Source organism: Pelodiscus sinensis, chromosome 2 (genome assembly GCF_052426305.1).
Source record: "Pelodiscus sinensis isolate ZL-2025 chromosome 2, ASM5242630v1, whole genome shotgun sequence".
Classification (NCBI taxonomy): domain Eukaryota; kingdom Metazoa; phylum Chordata; order Testudines; family Trionychidae; genus Pelodiscus; species Pelodiscus sinensis.
In genome coordinates, this window is record NC_143053.1 from 46,545,431 (window position 1) to 46,551,430 (window position 6,000).

Consider the following 6,000-nt stretch of genomic DNA (forward strand, 5'->3'; position numbering starts at 1 on the left):
TGTTAGGTCCTCCTCCAGTACAAATTATACCAATAAGGGCATAGTGGATCCTGGGTCATACTCCTGTTTTATTTCCACATCACCAAGCAAAGTTGGAATGGGGAAGCATTAGGGATGTAGTAATGACTATGCTTTCTGAGCACAATAGTTTGTGTCAAATCAAATTTAGGGCAGCAGGCCCCTGCAGCACCTCCATCTTAATGTACACCTACACCTTCTGCCTCTCTAGGCTCAAATAAAGAAATATTGCTATGCTGCATCTCATCAGACCACTGCAATTGTGTGAACACATGAACGAAAATATTGGTCTTGTTGCAAAGTAACAAATCTTGTATTGATCTTGTATTGATCTTGTTGCAAAGTAACAGAATATGAAAATTCTAGAGTGATAAATATTCTGTTTGGCAAAAAGAGGGGGCAAAGGACAGAATAGCATCGTGTAAAAATAAAGCTTTTTTTTTTAATGTCTTAGTTGAAAGAAGAAGTTTGGAGTGCAGATGCTATTGTAAGCCTCCCTTTAGTGAAAATTTGTAATCTCCACATTTTTCCCCAGCCATGTTATTTATCAAATGCAAGCAGAACCAGCAATTAAAGAAGGGGGGGAAATATAATCTAGCCCAGTGTTATTGGGAAAGTAAAAAAAAAAAGCCTGACTGTGAGATTGCTCAAATCCTATGACACGAAAGGGACATTGCCAAATGCCATAATACCCTAATGCCCTTTGAAAATTCAGATTGGGAATTGTAATTTCATTTAAATGTTAATTAAAAGAATTGAATTGAAGTGGTTCAGAGAGACAAGAAATTGAAAGTTCTAAAGATTAAATTATTCCATTGACCGGTCAGGGTGTATGGAATTGTGCATTATGTATGAGTCCCTGTTGGATTGGGCTAGAGAAGGTTCTTGTTCAGGGACTGTGATTCTAGTCACATTTCTCTCTAAATTACTGGAGCTTAATTATGCATGCTTTTTTTATCTATGGAACTATATGCCTCTAATGTTATTACATGGAAGGCTTTTTTCCTTATATATCAAATTAATTATTTTAACATTGGAAATCGTGTTCCCACCACTTAACTGTCCTTTCAAACTCTATCCTAGTTCACAGGCCATCTAGGCATGGTACATGCCGGGAAGGTTTCTTGGTCCTGGGGACAAAGAATCTTCCCCTCCACATAGACTATGTAGCTTGGAAGCTGCTCCATAGCTGCTTCTGCAGCCTTGGGTCTGCAATAAGAACTAGGAGAGGAAGGCTAGTCATGTGGTAAAGCACTAGACCAAATCTGGGTGTAAGACGACTTGAATTCAGGTCCCAGCACTGCGACAGATGCTCTATAAGTCATTTTATATATGTGTGCCTACTTGATTCAGCTAGTCTGCCAGAATGCCAGATAGTTCTTACTGTGAGTCAGACTGGGATGCCCTTATTCCACAAGCAGTTCCATTCACTTCACTGGGAACAAGCCTGCTGTAAAGTAAGACAAGGGGTGTCAAAAAGTGTCCCATATTAGTTGAACATTAATCCCATGTATGTTGCGTGTCTAACACAAAGAGGCTCTCCCACAGGTGCTACTATAATACAAATCAATAGTAATACAGAGTGGTCCCATACTATTTGCACATCCCTGACATGGGGTAGTAGCAGATGGATCCATTTAGTACCCAGTTCCCACCTCTTGTGTAGCCCATACCCTCACCTACACTACATATGTACAGCTGTATTCTTGAGTGTGTTGCAGAAAAGGGATGGACTGCTGAATTGTGACTTATTTACCTTCAGGAATAGATTATGCTGGAGTGGGAGTAGTTTATTCTACAACAATGCCTCTGAATCTTGACCATGAACTTATAGTACGATGTGATTTTGTTCACAGACAACAAGTTTAGCTAACTGTAGAAAATTATGTGTCACTTGGAAGATTATGCTAAACCGAATGCTGTTTATTATCAGAACATTGCCAAAAGTTAAATATATTAGAAACTTTAATTGATTTTGGAACAGATTTTATTTTATTTTATTCTTAACATCACCACAAACGATTGTCTCTCAAGGATTGAATTTATTGCAAGGAATGTCTGCCCTCTGTATGTCTCTATGGTCCTTCTCTCCTTGGCACAGAGAACAACACCAGTTCCTCTGAAGGAGTGTCTGCCAAGTGGGCAGGATTCTCCCCTAAATAAATACAAAATGTTTCAAGATAACGTGACAGAGAAAAATATTGATCAAATCAGCTCCTCCCCCACAGTTTTATCAATGTCTTTTATTCTAGATGTGAATTTAAAAGCAAGATGCTCTTATGAGTTTAGTCTTTGATCTTTCTGAAATAACTCAAGGAATGCCACAATGGTGCTAAACCCTGATCAACATGGAATAAGCCACAAAAATATGTTGGCCCTTGAGAGCTACCATGGTAACAATGGTGTCTTTTGCATGGGGATAACTTGAGTGTCTGCTTTACGCAGTTAAAAGCTGTTCAGTGACTGACAATTTCTCATGAGCAGATGCACTAAGAAGAGCCAAAAGAGATGCAAGTGGCGGGTGACACATTTTTAAACCTACAGGAATGAAGTTGGTCAACAACATTGAAAGAAAGTCTTCCGTTGAATGAAAGCTGGACAGTTCGTTCCGATGGTTCATATTTTTTTGCCAGTACTTTGAATGAGGCCAAGAAAAATTGATTTTGTCAGTAGACTGCATATTACATACAAAATGAAATAACAGTGAAATAAAAATCAAAAGAAAATGGGTCTGTCCAAAGAAACTGCTGACAAATTGCTCCAACATTAGTTCCTTCTCCTCCCTGTCAGCATCAGGGGAAAATAAAAAGACATGCATTTCTTGTCAGTCACAGGCATCCCAAAAGCTTTAAACATTAAATGAGAAATAATGTAAGCATTTAAAGATAGTTTATTCCCTGGACATGTATAAATGTGTCCATGATAACACCAAATGGACCAATGCCACATTATAAAAACAAAAATTCTTGCATTAAAAACCCTCATTCTTGAACAGAACCTATTGTAATGATTACAATAATGGTCCCCAAAACACCCATTAAGGCTGTTAAAACACAGAATGGAAAAGGGGTGAAGGTTCAATGTTCTCTGATAGCTATACACAAGCTACAGCTTGTTTTAAAGGGGTAATGAGAGTTATATACATGCGGTAAAGGGAAAATAGATAGATAATCTATATGTACCTTTTGACCCTTGAGGCCCAATTCAGCAAAAACCATTGAAGCTGGTCATTAAATCCATTCCTGGGCAGCAAAGCACTTATCCCTCAAGTGTGTTGCTGAATAGGGATGGACTGCTGAACTGTGACCTATTTTCCTTCAGGAATTGGTAGTACTGGAGCGGGAATAGTGAGTTATACAAATTCATATGTGTATTCTACAACAATGCCTCTAAATCTTGACCATGAAGCTATAGTATGATGTTATTTTGTTCACAGACAACAGGTTTAACTAACTGCAGCAAATTATGTGTCACTTGGAAGATAATGCTAAACGGAATGCTGTTTATTATCAGAGGATTGCCAAAAGTTAAATATATTAGGAACTTTAATTGATTTTGGAATTTATATTATTTTCTTTTTCATGTCACCACAAACTTGTCTCTTGAGGATTGAATTTCTTATAAAAACATCCCCAAGAGATAATATTACACAGGTTAGGAACCTGAATTTTAGAGACAGGTGAAAAATGACAATTATCTGGTAAAGAACCGTAGTATATCCTTGTCAGATTCCATCTCTAGTGTGTCTCTCCCTGTAGCATATGAGTTCTTTTTTCAGGAGTAGACCAAAGCATACATGTTTCTAATGAGGATATCACACTGTGTTTCACCTATGGTTTTTCTGTAATGTGTTTTTATTGTTATTTATTATTTATTTTATTGGCCTATGAGAAACACTTTACTCTACTGTCATTGTGACTGAGAAAGTTTGCTTTGTGGCTCTGGCTCATCCTAATATTTATGGTGAGGAGGATAGCTGATATCCTCATACCAAAAAAAAAAAAAAAAAAAAAAAAGCCCATTCCCCTAAGCCTTATGACCTGTGAGTTTCAGTCAGTGAATGTGGCTGTCACAGTGGATGAAACAATCTCTAAAACTGTCATTGCACTAAGGGTTCATGCTTGTCATGTGCCTCCTTTGTGGTATTAAGTACCCTCAATTCCTATCAAAGTTAATTAAAGTCAATGGAAGTTGAGGGCACTCTAACATCTTGGATAATCAATCCATGCATGGCTTTAAAAGTAAGTTCAGAGTCCTTGAAATGGATCTGGAACCAAAACATGTAGCCATTCTGTGCCATGAAAACCCTTACTTAAAAGTATTGTTGCTTTCATCAATTTCAAAATAAAGCACAAAAAGTTTAAAAAAGCCGCCAGACTTGAAGATATGTACTGGTTTCTGCAGGCAATTCAAAGACATATTCATTACTATGTATGGATTGGGATCTCACAGATTAACAGAAAAAAAAATCCTTTCAGAGCCATTGTGAAGTATACTTTGGATATACAGGTTGAACCTCTGAAATCCAGCCCTCTTTGGTCCATCAACATCTGTGGTCCAGCTGGGTCACGGATATTGCTGAACCAAAGAGCCTAGCTGGGATCGGGGGTTGCCGGGGTCAAGAGTGAAGTCCTGGCCAGTGGCAGCATATCTGGTAGCCAGGAGCCCCTGCTGGGATTGTGGCCAGGAGTGCAGCCTTTGTCAAGGTCAGCGGCTGTGGAGCCAGTGCAGGTGTGGAGCACTGCCCAGCTGGGGCTGGCAGCAGTAGGACTAGCACAAGGGAAGTTCAAAGCTAGGAGCAGATTCCAGTGGCCAGGGCTCAAAGAGGAGCATAGGGGCTGGGACTGGCACTCCAGAAGGGCTGATGGCTGGGAAGGGAACCCTTGACCTCCCTGGTTAGAGACAGCTCAGGTCCCCAGGGTGCTAGACTTGAGAGGTCCAACTGTATCTGGCACTCCTAATATCCACAAATAAAATATTATAGGTTGAAGCTGTGCACAGCCAATTAATCTACAGGCAGTCCCCGGGTTACGTACAAGATAGGGACTGTAGGTTTGTTCTTAAGTTGAATTTGTATTTAAGTCAGAACTGGTACATATTGTAGGGGAAACTCTAGCCAAACATTTCTCCAGAGCTCAGTTTTATTCTCCCACACCTCACTTCCCTCAGTCCTTTATTCTCAAGCTGAGGTGTCTGCTGAGAAAAGCCGCTCTGCGTCTCCCTGGTCTGCTGGGGGGAAGCAGCTAGTGTGGGGTTGCCTCACCCCATTTGTAAGTAGGGATCCGATGTAGGTCAGATCCATGTAACCAGGGGACTGCCTGTACTTTCATGAAGTGCATGAAAAAATTATCTGTCATTTTTCAACATTAATTCAAGGTTCCATGTAAATGAAAAGTCTCTGGGCTTCTGGAACTCATTTTAAATGTAATGGTGACACAGTTAACCTAATTTTCCCTGTTGGAGCATACTGTATTAACAAATGTCTCCTAAGACTTCCTAGAACACACACCTTTGAGTTTCAAAATGAATGTTTTCAGACCCAGCAGAAAAGAGAACAAAGATCTCCTTTTACTGTGGAAGCTATTGATAGACATTTCAGTTTTTCCATCAACACTAGGAGCAGCCAACATATTTAGCCAGAGAAAATTATTTTTTTTCCTGTGTCTGTTAACTTCAGGATAGAGATACTAATGAATCCATTGTCAGTAAACACTGGGTTTTTCTTTTCCAGATTTGGAACATTAAGTGAAAAGTCAGTCATGCATATGAATGTACCACTGTTTTTGGTCTGAAAAGCCTAAGTTTGTCAGTTAGAAGATTTTTTTCCCCTCAGCCTGCATTTTAAGCTACATTTATTTATTTCAACTGCAGTTTAAAAGTATATATATTATAGAGGTAAGCCTCTGTTAGGCAGTACCATTGAAAACCTCTCTCAAAAACTGCCAGTTGTGGTGTCTAATCCCTATTTTCCTGAGCTTTGGT